Here is a 17,430-nt window from a genome sequence, read left to right as displayed (position 1 = left end):
TTCTTGATACCTTAAGTATTTATCCTATTCTTTTTTAGGGTTGTTACATTATCTTCCCCTTAGGAACATTCGTCCCCAAATTATACAATCACGACATTTGTAATGCCAGGCAGATCATAACATAATCATTATGCACAGTCAATAAATACCGACAATATGGATAGATAAGAAAACATAGACTTAAGAGTAGAAAATCTAACATCAAGAGCTTGAAAGATGAGGGTAGCAGGGACTCATGTCGGTCTCAGCCTCCCACTTAGCACCCTTAACAAGATGATTTCACCATAATACCTTAACTTTGGCAATCTCATTGTTCCTCAGCCTCTTGACCTGTCTGTCAAAGATCTCAACAGGTACCTCTTCATAATAAAAGTCTTCATAAATCCCCAACCTTCTATTGGTATAATTGATGTTGGATAACCTAGGGACTTCTCCAAGATAGAGACATGAAAGACTAGATGGACAGAAGAAATCTCCGCAAGCAATGCTAAATCATAGGCTACTTCTCCCACACGCTATAGGATCTCATATCGACCAACCTACCTGTAACGACCCGTTTAGTCGTTTTGAGCAACAGACTTCAATTCTGGAAAAACTGGCAGAAGTGACGGACCCCACGACGGAAGGTCATGGGCACGATGGACCGTCGAGGGGGTCTCGTCCCAAAATACTTAGAAAATCTTAAATTGGGTAGTGAAAATCAGCTCTCTGAACTTTGTGACGGAATGGCAGGACGGACCGTCACAGGTGTGACGGACCGTCACAGACCATTGGTGGAAATTTGGGTCTCTGAACTCTGCGACGACCTGCAAGACGGACCGTCGCAGGCACGACGGACCGTCATAGGTTGCACAAATCCCAGGCAGAGTCGGATTTCTGGTGAAGAAAAGCCCTCCACAAACCTGCATTAGTAACCAGCCAATCCCAGAAAGCTACGGATGTCAGTGCGATTAAGGGGATTTGGCCAGTTCTTAACATCTTTAATCTTTCTAGGGTCTACCTCTATACCTCAATCAGACACAACATGACCCAGGAAGGTCACTAATCCCAACGAAAATTCACACTTGCTGAATTTGGCATAAAACTAATGTTCTCTAAGTACCTGCAAGGTTAGTCTCAAATGTTGATCATGATTCCTTCGAATTAGAGTAGACGAGACTGTCATCAATGAATACTATAACGAAAGAGTCAAGGTATTCGTGGAATACTATGTTCATGAGATCCATAAATGCAGCAGGTGCATTTGTGAGACCAAATGACATGACTAGGAACTCATAGTGACTATAGCGGGTACGAAAGGTTGTCTTTGGAACATCTCCATCCCGAACCCTAAGTTGATGGTACCCTAAACAAAAATTAATATTTGATAAGAAACTAGACCCTTTGAGTTGGTCGAACAAGTAATCTATTCTAGGAAGTGGATACTTATTCTTGATAGTGACTTTGTTGAGCTGCCGATAATCGATATACATTCTAAGGATCCCCTCTTTCTTCTATACAAACAATACTAGAGTTCCCCAAGGGGATATGCTCGGCCGAATGAAACCCTTATCAATGAGATCTTTTAACTGCAACTTCAATTTTTTGAGTTCTACTGGAGCCATTCAATAAGGAAGAATTGAGATTGGTTTAGTATCGGACTCTAAGAGATATTACACCTAAAACTAGTATTGTGGTTTTAGTGTTGGATACTCGAAGAGAAGCTGCTAAAAGGGCTGAGGATAAATGGAAAATGTTCGAGCTCATGAAAACAATATTCCTTTACAAGACAACCAAGTGCATCTACTTCAAGAAGTTTCTATGGGTAATCAAGTTATGGTTGTTCCTCCACCAGAGATCGATGGAGAGATAAGGTTGTCTTTTCTAACGTTAACCCAAGCCATGACCACTTAAGCTAATGTCGTCACTTCAGAAGTCAAAGCAATGAAGGCCCAAATAAATACGGAGGTTGGACCTCGACTGCCTCAACATGCTAGCAATATGTCCTCTCATTTGAGAGACTTTACAAAAATGAACGTACATATGTTGTTAAGGTAAAAGTCAGATGAGGACTCTCAATACATCCTTGATGAGTCTATAAGATTCTCTATTTTATGGGTATCACCTAAATTTAGAAGGCCAAGTTGGTGGCTTATCAAATCAAAGATATGGCCCAAACTTGGTATGTGCACTTGAGGGATAATTGAGCACTAAGAGCTTGTCTTGTGACTTTGGAGATATTCAAGAAGGCTTTCCTTGATAGGTTCTTTCCTAGAGATATGGGAGAAACTAAGATGGAAGAATTTATCAACCTTTTTCAAGGAGGTACGAGTGTAGTTGACAACTCTTTGATGTTTACTAAATTGTCCAAGTATGCTCCATCACTGGTGTCAAACACAAGGGATGAGATGAGTCGTTATGGGGGTGTCCTATCATTTGGTTGAAGAATGTATGTCAGCTATCCTACATGCTAATATGAATTATCTCTTGTCTCATTGTTTATGCTAAACCTATGGAAGAAACTAGGTTAAGAAGAAAGAGTAGAGAGGCCGAGAAGGAAATGTGGAATGCAGCAAACGTGCCGTCATCTTCGACTCAACAGTAATTCAAGCCAATCTTCGTCACACCGGATCTTCAGGGTGAGCTAACACTTCTAGCTTGGATTGGATCTCCTCCGTCACGTCTTGATGCCTTGAACCTCTGGCACGGACTAGCTTCTTATGTATTTTTAGCTTTTAGAATACTCTTAGTTTTGTCATTTGATTTTAGATGTTCTTGTGGTGATGACTTCCAGATTCTGGGGATAATGATAAGTTTTTGAGTTATAGAAGTTGATTATTGATTTTACTTATGAGCTTAAGTCTTCCGCATTACTTTCTGTTGTTATTACATTGAAATGTTAAGGTTAGATTTGTTGGTTCGCTCACATAGGAGGGTAAGTGTGGGTGCCAGTCGCTGCCCGGTTTTGGGTCGTGACAAACTTGGTAACAGAGCATTAGGTTCGTTGGTCTCATCACACAAGAACAGGTCTAGTAGAGTCTTAAGGAACGGTAGGGGGATGCCTTTACTTTTCCTTGAGAGGCTATAAGACTTTAGGAAAATTTCACTCTTTCATTCTTTCTTTCGTGCTACTACTTGAGTCCAATTGGTATCTAGGTGATACGAATTGGTATCTGACCATCTTCACTCTCTTTCGCAGATGGTTAGAACTAGAGCAACGACTACGCCAACATCAACACCGGCCAGACAAGAAACAACTGAGCCAGCCACTGGGGCTGTGGCTCGAGGAAGAACAACGGCAAGGGGCCGTGGTAGAGGTCGTAGGAGGACGTTCTCTAGAGGAAGAGGACGAGCACCTAGCCCATCTGATACTAGGGCAGTAACTCCTCCACCGATTGAGGAAGTAATAAGAGAAGGGGAGGATGGGGAAACTGAACAAGTGCAAAACGAGAAAATGCCACCCCAACCTACCCCAGAGATGATCAATCAGGTTCTGGCTTATCTTAGCTGGTTATCTGATCAAGGTCAGGCACCTCCAGTGTTTTCTGTGCCAACACCTCCGGTTTCAGAAGTACAACATGCGGCTACTATGGCTCCCCGCATGGATGTTCCATTGGACATAGGCACATTTCCACGTCTGACTACTGGGCCTATAATGACAAATGATCAGCATGAACTTTTCAGTAAGTTCTTGAAATTGAAACCTCCGGTCTTCAAGGGTGCTGAATCGGAGGATGCTTATGATTTTCTGGTTGACTGTCACGAACTACTACACAAGACGGGTATAGTCGAACGGTTTGGTGTTGAGTTCGTGAGTTATCAGTTTCAAGGGAACGCCAAAATGTGGTGGTGGTCACATATTGAGTGTCAACCAATAGAGGCACCACCTATGACTTGGGCCTCGTTCTCTAGCTTGTTTATGGAGAAGTATATCCCCCGGACTTTGAGGGATAGGAAAAGGGATGAGTTCCTGAGCCTAGAGCAAGGTAGGATGTCGGTTAATGCTTATGAGGCTAAGTTCCGTGCACTATCCAGATATGCCACTCAACTCTGTTTCTGTCCTCAAGAGCGGATTCGCCGGTTTGTGAAGGGGTTGAGGTCAGAATTGCGGATTTCGGCCTTACAGGTAGCGGCAACGGCAAAATCCTTCCAAGAAGTGGTAGACTTTGTGATAGAAGTTGAAGGAGTGAAGCCAGACGACTTCACCCCAACATCGACATCAAAAAGGCCTCGAAAGGGAGGTGATTTTAATGGTTCTTACACTAGGGGACAGGGTTCGGGAAGTTACTCAGTCCGACCAATTCAGTCTTCACTACAGACTGTAGTTGGGGGACCACCTCAGACCGGTCAACACTTCTCCGAGGGGCCTAGGATTGACTCCAGAGAATGTTATGGATGTGGGGAGATTGGACATATTAGAAAAAATTGTCCCAGACAAAGTTATAGACCCCCAATAGCTAGAGGTAGAGGTGGTCATGGTGGAGGCCGTTATTCTGGAGGACGTGGTGGTCGAGGTAATGGTGGTCACCAAAACGGCAGAGGTAATTGGCAAACTGGGGCCACTACATCACAACATGGTAGGGGCAATGGACAGACAAACGATAGGGACCATTGTTACGCTTTCCCTGTGCGGTCTGAAGCGGAGGCATCTGATGGTGTCATCACAGGTAATCTTCTGATTTGTGATTGCATGGCTTCTGTATTGTTTGATCCTGGATCCACGTTTTCTTATGTATCTTCCTCATTTGCTAATGGTCTAAATTTACATTGTGAATTACTTGATATGCCTATCTGTGTCTCTACTCCGGTGGGTGAGTCTGTGGTAGTTGAAAAGGTATATAGGTCTTGTTTGGTAAACTTTGTGGGGAGCAACACTTATGTAGATTTGGTTATCTTAGAAATGGATGATTTTGACGTGATTCTGGGTATGACTTGGCTTTCTCCGCAATTTGCAATCCTGGATTGTAATGCTAAAACGGTGACGTTAGCCAAGCCTGAGACAGACCCGTTAGTGTGGGAGGGTGACTACACTTCCAATCCGGTCCGCATCGTCTCCTTTCTTCGTGCTAAGAAAATGATTAGTAAAGGGTGTTTAGCTTTCTTGGCACATCTCAAGGATGACACTACCCAAGTACCTTCGATTGAGTCGATTTCAGTAGTTCGTGAGTTTCTGGATGTGTTCCCTGCAGATCTTCCTTGTATGCCACCGGATAGGGATATTGACTTCTGTATTGATCTTGAACCCGGTACTCGCCCTATTTCTATACCCCCTTATAGAATGGCTCCTGCGGAGTTAAAAGAGTTAAAAGCACAACTTCAAGAGTTATGGAACAAAGGCTTCATTAGACCAAGTGCATCTCCTTGGGGTGCTCCGGTTTTGTTTGTAAAGAAGAAGGATGGGAGTTTTCGAATGTGTATAGACTACAGACAACTAAACAAGGTAACCATAAAGAACAAGTATCCTCTTCCCCGCATTGATGATTTGTTCGATCAGTTACAAGGTGCTTGTGTCTTCTCTAAGATTGACTTGAGATCCGGTTATCATCAATTGAAAATACGGGCAACGGATGTGCCAAAGACTGCTTTTCGAACGAGGTATGGGCATTACGAATTTGTAGTGATGTCCTTTGGTCTTACGAATGCCCCTGCTGCGTTCATGAGCTTGATGAACGGGATTTTTAAGCCATATTTGGACCTCTTCGTGATCGTATTTATTGATTATATATTGGTATACTCAAAGAGAAAAAAGGAACATGAAGAGCATTTGAGAATGGTATTGGAAATGTTGAGGGAGAAAAAGCTTTATGCCAAGTTCTCTAAGTGTGAGTTTTGGCTAGATGCGGTGTCCTTCTTGGGGCACGTGGTTTCTAAGGATGGAGTGATGGTGGATCCTTCTAAGATTGAGACAGTGAAGAATTGGGTAAGACCCACTAATGTATTTGAAATAAGGAGCTTTGTTGGGTTAGCTAGCTACTACCGCCGATTTGTCAAGGGATTCTCTTCTAATGCTTCCCAATTGACGAACTTGACTAAGCAGAATGTCCCATTTGTATGGTCGGATGAATGTGAGGAAAGATTTCAGAAGCTCAAGACCTTGTTGACTACCGCACCTATCCTTACCTTGCTAGTAGAGGGTAAGAACTTCATTGTTTATTGTGATGCATCCTATTCTGGTTTGGGTGCAGTACTAATGCAAGAGAAGAGTGTGATTGCTTATGCTTCAAGACAATTAAAAGTGCATGAACGTAACTATCCCACTCATGATTTGGAATTGGTTGCGGTAGTGTTTGCATTAAAGCAATGGAGACACTATTTATATAGGGTTAAGTGTGAGGTCTACACGGATCATCGTAGCCTTCAGTATATCTTTACTCAAAAAGATTTGAACTTGAGACAGAGAAGATGGATGGAACTACTGAAGGACTACGACCTCATCATTTTGTATCATCCGGGGAAGGCGAACGTTGTGGCGGATGCTTTAAGTAGAAAAGCGGGAAGCATGGGAAGTCTAGCTCACTTGCAAGCCTCTAGACGCCCATTTGCTAGAGAGGTTCAGACTCTAGCTAACGACTTGATGAGATTAGAAGTAAATGAGAAGGGAGGATTGTTGGCTTCTGTGGAGTCAAGATCTTCTTTTCTTGACAAAATTAAGGGAAAACAGTTTGATGATGAGAAACTAATAAGAATTCAAGATAAAATATTGCGTGGGGAGGCTAAGGAAGCACAAATCTATGAGGAAGGTGTTTTGAGAATCAAGGGAAGGGTATGCGTACCCCGTGTCGATTATTTGATCAACACTATTCTGACAGAGGCTCATAGTTCAAGGTATTCTATACATCCGGGTGCAACCAAGATGTATCGTGACCTAAAGCAACACTTTTGGTGGAGTAGAATGAAGCGTGATATTGTTGACTTTATTGCTAAGTGTCCAAACTATCAACAAGTAAAGTATGAACACCAAAGGCCCGGAGGAACACTTCAGAGAATGCCCATTCCGGAATGGAAGTGGGAAAGAATTGCAATGGATTTTGTGGTTGGTCTTCCAAAGACAATGAGTAAGTATGACTCCATTTGGGTGATTGTTGATAGGTTAACTAAATCTGCTCATTTCATTCCGGTCAAGGTGACTTACAATGCAGAAAAGTTAGCCAAACTTTACATCTCGAAAGTGGTGCGATTGCATGGAGTTCCACTATCCATTATATCAGATAGAGGTACGCAGTTTACTTCTAAGTTTTGGAAAACATTGCATGCGGAATTGGGTACTAGGTTGGACCTTAGTACTGCGTTCCATCCTCAGACCGATGGTCAGTCTGAAAGAACGATTCAAGTGTTGGAGGATATGCTTCGTGCATGTGTGATAGAGTTTGGTGGTCATTGGGATAGCTTCCTACCCTTACCGAAGTTTTCATACAATAATAGCTATCACTCAAGCATTGATATGGCCCCATTTGAAGCATTGTATGGTAGGAGATGTAGGTCTCCCATTGGTTGGTTTGATGCGTTCGAGGTCAGACCTTGGGGTACTGATCTCTTGAGGGATTCGATGGAAAAAGTGAGGTCTATTCAAGAAAAGCTCCTAGCGGCGCAAAGTAGGCAAAAAGAATATGCAGATCGAAAGGTTAGGGACTTAGAGTTCATGGAAGGTGAACAAGTCTTGTTGAAAGTTTCGCCCATGAAAGGGGTGATGCGGTTTGGAAAAAGGGGTAAACTAAGTCCAAGGTACATTGGACCATTTGAAGTACTCAAGCGAGTAGGGGAAGTGGCTTATGAGTTAGCCTTGCCCCCAGGGCTGTCCGGAGTACATCCGATATTCCATGTGTCGATGTTGAAAAGATATCATGGGGATGGAAATTACATTATCCGTTGGGATTCAGTTTTACTTGATGAGAACTTGTCTTATGAAGAGGAGCCTGTTGCTATTTTATATAGAGAAGTTCGCAAGTTGAGGTCAAGAGAGATTGCATCCATCAAGGTGCAATGGAAGAATCGACCGGTTGAAGAAGCTACTTGGGAGAAGGAGGCGGATATGCGAGAAAAATACCCACATCTGTTTACAGATTCAGGTACTCCTTTTCGCCCTTGTTTTCCTTCTTTTGATCGTTCGGGGACAAACGATGGGTAAATTTGTATCTAATGTAACGACCCGTTTAGTCGTTTTGAGCAACAGACTTCAATTCTGGAAAAACTGGCAGAAGCAACGGACCCCACGACGGAACGTCATGGGCATGACGGACCGTCGAGGGGGTCTCGTTCCAAAATACTTAGAAAATCAGAAATTGGGTACTGAAAATCAGCTCTCTGAACTTTGTGACGGAATGGCAGGATAAACCGTCACAGGTGTGACGGACCGTTACAGACCCTTGGTGGAAATTTGGGTCTCTGAACTCTGCGACGACCTGCAAGACGGACCGTCGCAGGCACGACGGCCCGTCACAGGTTGCGCAAAACCCAGGCAGAGTCGGATTTCTTGTGAAGTTTTAAGGGACGTTTTTGGACTATTCTTTCCTTAGTTATAGACTTCGTGGGTTTATATTAATAATTCAAATTCTTGAGGGTTAAAAGAGGTAACCCTAAGTTAATTAGTGGGGTATTATTGCCATCTTTTATTCTTAATTATGTACTAATTAGGGTAAAAGAAAGAGGGTTGGAATAAGAAAAATTGAAAGAACGAAGAGAGACAGAAAAAGAAAGAGAACGAGTAAAGAGAGAGAGAAACGAAGAGGATAGCAAGGATTTTGAGAAGATAGCTTGTGATCGCAATTCTTCGGTGGAGGTAGGTTATGGTTTTCACGCTTTCATAGTAAACTCTTAATAGAGAATGATATGTATTGGTAGTATTGTAAACCCTACTATATGCTTAATTGTCTGTTTGCATGAATATGATTATGTGATTGTGATAAGATAAGCATGATGAAAATATTGAATCCCAAATCTTGAAAAGAAACTTTAATATACATTATTAATGATGATGCCTTGGTATAGAAGAAGGCTTGATGAATTAAAGTAATGGGATTGAGGATGCCTTGGTATAGAGAAGGCTTGATGATTTACAGAATGATATTAGTGGGTCGGAGTGTCACGTTCCGACACATAGATTTAATGGATCGGAGTGTCACGTTCCGACACATAGATTTAGTGGATCAGAGTGTCACGTTCCGACACATGTAGGGGATCGGAGTGTCACATTCCGACACATGTAGGGGACCGGAGTGTCACGTTCCGACACATGTAGGGGATCGGAGTGTCACGTTCCGACAAATGTAGGGGATCGGAGTGTCACGTTCCGACACATGTAGGGGATCAGAGTGTCACGTTCCGACACATAGAATTAGGGGATCGGAGTGTCACGAACCGACACAAGAGGAGGAAAGATAATGAATATTGAAAGATGTTAATATACTCAATCTAACGAACATGATTCCCAAATGAGTATGGTATTGGGGCTTGAGTCCTCATGTGTGAATTTGATGGTACTTATTGATGATTATAGTACTTGTTGTTGTTACATGTTGAGTTTTATAGTTGATTTATGATAATACTTGATATATGTTGTTCCCTATTTTGAGTTGGCCGATGATATATACTCAGTACCCGTGTTTGTACTGACCCCTACTTTTATTGTTTTCTTCTTGTTAATTGTGGAATACAGCAAACGTGCCGTCATCTTCGACTCAACAGTAATTCAAGCCAGTCTTCGTCACACCGGATCTTCAGGGTGAGCTAACACTTCTAGCTTGGACTAGATCTCCTCCGTCACGTCTTGATGCCTTGAACCTCCGGCACGGACTAGCTTCTTATGTATTTTTAGCTTTTAGAATACTCTTAGTTTAGTCATTTGATTTTAGATGTTCTTGTGGTGATGACTTCCAGATTCTGGGGATAATGATAAGTTTTTGAGTTATAGAAGTTGATTATTGATTTTACTTATGAGCTTAAGTCTTCCGCATTACTTTCTGTTGTTATTACATTGAAATGTTAAGGTTAGATTTTTTGGTTCGCTCACATAGGAGGGTAAGTGTGGGTGCCAGTCGCGGCCCGGTTTTGGGTCGTGACACTACCTCGGACACAGCTTCTCTTTTCTACCAAATCTCATCAACCCTTACATAGGTGATATATTAAAGTAAACCTATCACCAACCTCAAATTCTAAGGGTCATTTTGTGTTGTTTGCATATGACTTCTGTCAACTTTAAGCAATAGCCAACCTGTCGCTAATTACTCTAACCTTCTCTAAAGACTCATGAATGAACTCTGGACCCAAAATTGATGAATCTCCAACATCGAACAACCCAAATAGAGATCTACACCCTTCTATAATACAGTGCCTCAAACAGTTTCATCCCAATGCTGGACTGATCGATATTATTATACGAGACCTCTATTAAAGGCAGATGGTCATCCCAGCTACCTCTGAAGTCAATCACACACGCCCTCAACATGTCCTCCAATATTTGAATGGTGTGCTCTACTTGACCATCAGTTTGAGGATGAAAGGCAGTACTAAGCTTTACCTGCGTGCCCATGCTTTTCTGGAAAGGTCTCCAGAAATGGGAAATAAACTGAGCTCTTCTATTTGAAATGATACACAAAGTAATCTCATGCCACCTCATAATCTCCTCAATATAAAGTCTTGTATAATCCTCAGCTCTGTTGGTAGACTTCACAGGGATAAAGTGAGCAGACTTAGTCAATCTGTCCATAATAACCCATATAAAGTCCTGCTGCCTTTTAGTACTCGAAAGACCAACCACGAAGTCCATATTAATGGCTTCGAACTTCCATGTCCGAACCTCAATAATCTGAGTCATACTACCATTCTTAAGATGCTCTGCCTTAACCATATGACAATTAAGATACTTATCCACGTACTCTACAATGTCCTTCTTCATGCCATCCCACCAATAGATCTATTTAAGATCATGATACATCTTGGAGAAACTTGGATGTATGGAATATCTGGAACCATGGGCCTCTGCCACAACCCTGGTCCGCAAATCATCCACATCTTGTACACACATCCAGTCCTAGTATCTAAGTATGCCATCACCACCTAAAACAAAAAACTCATTCATTTTTTACAACACTGAGTCCTTTAGCTTTATCAACACATGATCAAGATGTTGACCCTTCCTAACCTCAACTACAAAGGATGATTCAGAACTAGGATGAAATGAAACACCCCCACTAGTAGATTCAACCGATTGCACACCTAGTCTGGCCACTTTGAGTACCTCTTTTGCGAACTCCTTCTTATTTGTCCTCAACGTGGGTTGTACTCCCCATGCTCATCCTGCTCAATGCATCAGCCACAACATTAGCCTTACTTGGATGGTAGTGCACATTCATGTCAGAATCCTTCAACATCTCCAACCATCTCCGATGATGTAGATTAAACTTTCTCTGTGTGAACATGTACTAGAGACTCTTATGGTCTTTTAACACATCCACATGCACTTCATACAGATAATGCCTCCACATATTTAGATCAAACACCACAACTGCAAAGTTCAAGTCATGCTTGGGATAATTCTTCTAACGAACCTTGAGCTGTCTGGAATATAGGCTATCACCTTACCAGATTGCATAAAAACACAACCCAAACCAACCCTAGGTGCATCCAAAAAAACTATGTAATTCTCACCACACTAAGGTAGAGTAAGAGTTCCTAGAAACTGTTCTCACAAGTCTATGTCCATTCAAACTTGTCTTTCTTATTCGTCAAAGCTGGAAGTGGGGTAGAAATGGAAGAAAAGCCCTCCACAAACCTGCATTAGTAACCAGCCAATCCCAGAAAGCTACGGATGTCAGTGCGATTAAGGGGATTTGGCCAGTTCTTAACATCTTTAATCTTTCTAGGGTCTACCTCTATACCTCAATCAGACACAACATGACCCAGGAAGGTCACTAATCCCAACAAAAATTCACACTTGCTGAATTTGGCATAAAACTAATGTTCTCTAAGTACCTGCAAGGTTAGTCTCAAATGGTGATCATGATTCCTTCGAATTAGAGTAGACGAGACTGTCATCAATGAGTACTATAACGAAAGAGTCAAGGTATTCGTGGAATACTATGTTCATGATATCCATAAATGCAGCAGGTGCATTTGTGAGACAAAATGACATGACTAGGAACTCATAGTGACTATAGCGGGTACGAAAGGTTGTCTTTGGAACATCTCCATCCCGAACCCTAAGTTGATGGTACCCTAAACAAAAACTAATATTTGATAAGAAACTAGACCCTTTGAGTTGGTCGAACAAGTCATCTATTCTAGGAAGTGGATACTTATTCTTGATAGTGACTTTGTTGAGCTGCCGATAATCGATACACATTCTAAGGATCCCCTCTTTCTTCTATACAAACAATACTAGAGTTCCCCAAGGGGATATGCTCGGCCGAATGAAACCCTTATCAATGAGATCTTTTAACTGCAACTTCAATTTTTTGAGTTCTACTGGAGCCATTAATTAAGGAAGAATTGAGATTGGTTTAGTATCGGACTCTAAGAGATATTACACCAAAAACTTGTATTGTGGTTTTAGTGTTGGATACTCGAAGAGAAGCTGCTAAAAGGGCCGAGGATAAATGGAAAATGTTGGAGCTCATGAAAACAATATGCCTTTACAAGACAACCAAGTGCATCTACTTCAAGAAGTTTCTATGGGTGATTAAGTTATGGTTGTTCCTCCACCAGAGATCGATGGAGAGATAAGGTTGTCTTTTCTAACGTTAACCCAAGCCATGACCACTTAAGCTAATGTCGTCACTTCAGAAGTCAAAGCAATGAAGGCCCAAATAAATACGGAGGTTGGACCTCGACTGCCTCAACATGCTAGCAATATGTCCTCTCATTTGAGAGACTTTACAAAAATGAACGTACATATGTTGTTAAGGTAAAAGTCAGATGAGGACTCTCAATACATCCTTGATGAGTCTATAAGATTCTCTATTTTATGGGTATCACCTAAATTTAGAAGGCCAAGTTGGTGGCTTATCAAATCAAAGATATGGCCCAAACTTGGTATGTGCACTTGAGGGATAATTGAGCACTAAGAGCTTGTCTTGTGACTTTGGAGATATTCAAGAAGGCTTTCCTTGATAGGTTCTTTCCTAGAGATATGGGAGAAACTAAGATGGAAGAATTTATCAACCTTTTTCAAGGAGGTACGAGTGTAGTTGACAACTCTTTGAAGTTTACTAAATTGTCCAAGTATGCTCCATCACTGGTGTCAAACACAAGGGGTGAGATGAGTCGTTATGGGGGTGTCCTATCATTTGGTTGAAGAATGTATGTCAGCTATTCTACATGCTAATATGAATTATCTCTTGTCTCATTGTTTATGCTAAACCTATGGAAGAAACTAGGTTAAGAAGAAAGAGTAGAGAGGCCGAGAAGGAAATGTCTTCTGAAAGTAGTTCGTCTAAAAGAAGGCTTGACAATTATGATAAACCTAGGTTGAAGAAGAGGTTTTTTAGTCAATTTCTTACAAAATTTACCAAGGCTCGTGGTAATAGGGTGTCAAACCCTAAGTCTCAAAAGGAAAGAGGTACTAGCTAACAAAGCAAAAATCCAACTTGTTGAAAGTGTGTCAAGAAACATTATGGTGGTTTCCTTGTTGGGACGGACAATTGTTTTGGGTGTGAAAAGAGTGTCCACAGGGCTAAGGATTGCCCAAATTTTAAGGGGTAATACAATAAAAGTGGGCAAGTTCAATCTAGTGGTTCTAATGTGGATGCTTTAAATAAGAATCACTTTTATTCTCTTCACTCAATGGGTGAAAAAAAAGTTCTCCCTATGTGGTGACCTGTATGTTAGAAGTCTTCTCTATTGATATGTATGCTTTCCTTGATCGGGTGCTACATCATATTTTGTTACACCCTTCGTAGCTATAAAGTTTGATATTTTTTCTAATATCCTAATGTAACCTTCATGATAACTACCCCGGTAAGTGAGTCGGTGTTTGCAAAAAGGATATATAAAAATATTCCTATAATGTTGTCGAGTTACTTATGTTGAATTGGTAGAGTTTGATATGGTCGATTTTGATGTCATCATGGGGATGTATTGGTCGCATGATTGTTTTGCGTGCATGGATTGTAGAACAAGAATTGTCAAGTTCAATTTTGCAAATGAACCAGTTTTAGAGTAGAAGGGGGGAAATTATACTCCTAGAGGTTGTATCATCTCTTGTTTAAGGCTAATAAAATTATGTCAAAAGGGTGTCTATACCATATTGTAAGAATAAAAGATTTAGAATTCAAAAATCCTCCGATTCACTTAGTCCACGTAATAAGGGAATTTCTGAAAGTCTTTCCTAATGATTTTCCTAGAATCCCTCCCAAATGGGAAACTGATTTTGGTATTGACTTGCTACTAGATATCAAACCCATTTCAATTCCTCCATATCGAGTGGCTTCAGCCAAGTTGAAAGAATTGAAGTCTCAACTCAAGGACTTACTAGGCAAAGGCTTCATTAGACCTAATATTTCTCCATGGGGTGTGCCGGCTTTGTTTGTGACGAAGAAGGATGGGTCCATTAGAATATGCATTGAGTATCACCAACTCAATAATATCAGTATTAAAAACAACATTCTCTCCCTTGGATATACAAATTGTTTAATTAACTCCAAGGGCCAAGCTAGCTTTCTAAGATTTACTTAAGGACAGGGTATCACCAACTTAGTGGGAGAGCTGAGGATATAGCAAAAATGGCATTTCGTACTAGATATGGTCAAGATGAGTTCTTAACAATATACTTTGGTCTCACTAATGCCCCGTTGATGTTTATGAATCTTATGCATTGGTTTTTTTGAAGTTTCCTAGGTACATTTGTCATTGTCTTCATTGACGACATCTTGATATATTCAAAAAATGAGGGTGAACACATGGATCATCTAAAAGTTGTTTTACAAGGGCTTAAGGAGAATAAAATATTTGCAAAGTATAGCAAATGTGAATGTTGGTTGAGGTCTATGGCATTTGTTCGTTATATCATATCTAGTGAGAGAGTTGAGGTTGATCCAAGGAAAACTGAAGCATTTTTCTAGACCATTGACTCCAACAGACATAAGAAGTATTTTAGGTTTACCGGGATACTATTGGAGGTTTGTGGATGGTTTTCCGGCCATTGCATCTTCTTTGACTACATTGACCCAAAAGAGTGTTAAATTTGTGTGGTCGTAGGCATGTGAAAAAAGCTTCCAAATCTTGAAACAGAAACTTACCTCCGCTTCAATGTTGACTTTACTAGAGGTACCAAGGTCTTTTTTGTATATTGTGATGCATCCCGAGTGGGATTAGGATATGTTTATATGAAACATGGGAAAGAAGTAGTCTATGATTCTAGACAACTTAAGGTGCATGAGAAGATTTAACCAACTCATGGTCTTTAGTTAATGGACGTGGTATTTTCCTTGAAAATATGGAGGAATTATTTGTATGGTGTCCATGTTGATGTGTATACCGACCATAAGATTCTTCAATATGTGGTTACTCAAAATGAGTTAAATCTCCAACAAAGAAGGCGGTTGGAATTAATGAAGGATTACGACATGAGTGTTCTCTACCATCCCAACAAACTCAATGTGGTTATGGACGCTCTAAGTCATATGATCATGGATAGGGTGTCTCATATAGAAGAAAACAAAAAAGAACTAGTGAAATATGTTCATAGATTAGTAAAATTGGGTGTTAGATTGGAATATTCTTCAAAAGGTAGTTTCATGGTCCATCATAACTCTAAATCATCTTTACTGGTGGAGGTGAAGCCTAAACAACACATTGATCAACCATTGGTAGAACTGAAGAGAGTCAGTTCGTTGTAAGCTTATTGAGACATTCTCCTTGGATGGGGGAATAGTGTCTTAAGGTATCAAGGAATGTTGTGTGTGCCCAAGGTTGATGAATTGAGAAACCGAATTCTTGAAGAAGCATATGTGTCCCGTTATTCCGTTCCTCCAGGTTCTACAAAAATGTATCATGACCTTAGGGATGTTTTTTGGTGGTAAGGTTTGAAAATGAACATAGAGGAATTTATTGTCAAATGTCCAAATTGACAACAAATGAAAATCAAACACCAAAAGTCGGGTGGTTTACATCAATAATTCCAAGTTCCCACTTGGATGTGGGAAGATATTAATATGGATTTCGTGGTACGTTTTCCTCGAACATAAAAGCATCAAGACTCCATATGGGTGGCCGTAGATTGGTTAACCAAATGAACTCATTTTATTCCCATCAAGTCTACATACTCAGCGGAGGATTATGCAAGGATCTTTATAGATGAGGTTGTGTGTCACTGTGGTATTCCTTTATCTATCATATAATATAGGATTGCACAATTACATTTAGGTTTTTGAGGTTGTTCCAAAAAGGGTTGGGTACAAAGGTGAAACTAAGCACCACTTTTCATCCCTATACGGATGGTCAAGCGGAGAGTACTATTAAAACCCCTGAGGATATCCATAGAGCTTGAATAATTGACTTCAAGGAAAATTGCTATAAACACCTGCCTTTGGTTGAGTTTTCTTATAACAATAGTTACCATTCATCTATATATATGGAGATGTAGGTCTCCAATTGGATGGTTTGAAGTGGGTGAGTCTTCACTTTTGGGTCCCAAATTGATTTATAAGACTTTGGAGAGAGTGCATATGATAAGGAACCGGTTGAAAACAGTATATAGCCGGCAAAAGTCTTATGTCAGCCATATGAGAGGGAATTATATTTTGAAGAATGCGAAAAGTTGTATCAAAATATTTAACCTATAAAAGGGGTGGTAAGACTTGGTGAGAAAGGCAAGTTGAGTCTTAGTTATGTGGGTCCCTTTGAAATATTGCAAATAGTTTTAAAGGGTACATATGAGTTAGAGTTACCTACTGAATTGGCTTTGGTTCATCCGGTGTTCCATGTTTCCATGCTCAAGAAGTGCATCAGTGATCCCGACAACCTCACTTGTAAGAAGGTTCTGGTTGAAATCCTTTATAGACAAATAAAATAGTTAAGGAACAAGGAGGTGGCTTCCATAAAGGTGTTATGGAAGAACCACCAAGTTGACGGTGCAACATGGGAGACTGAGGCCGACATGATCTCCCGTTACCCTTTTTTTTATTACTTAGGTTATATGTTCCTCTTTTTAGTAAAAATAATGATTTTATTTGAAGTTGCCTTGATTTTTGGTCTAGTTTTGCAAAAAGGTTCATGTCATAGTGAATTATAGTGAACTTTATGCCTTAAAATGAATTTTTTCTCTTTTGCCTATTTTGAACTTATTTTGTATATTTTTGTTGTTGTTTCTTTATGAGTGTATTGAGGATGATGATATCTGTTGAAGAAAGCTTTGGCATAAGCGATTACACATGTTGTGAATGTTGATCTCTTATGAGTTGAAAAATGGTGTTTTTAGTTGCATTGTAAAAAAATGGGGTCATGTGGTTATGTTGATTT

The sequence above is a fragment of the Solanum lycopersicum genome, chromosome 7 (genome assembly GCF_036512215.1).
Source record: "Solanum lycopersicum chromosome 7, SLM_r2.1".
NCBI lineage: Eukaryota > Viridiplantae > Streptophyta > Magnoliopsida > Solanales > Solanaceae > Solanum > Solanum lycopersicum.
This window is presented reverse-complemented; position numbering follows the sequence as displayed.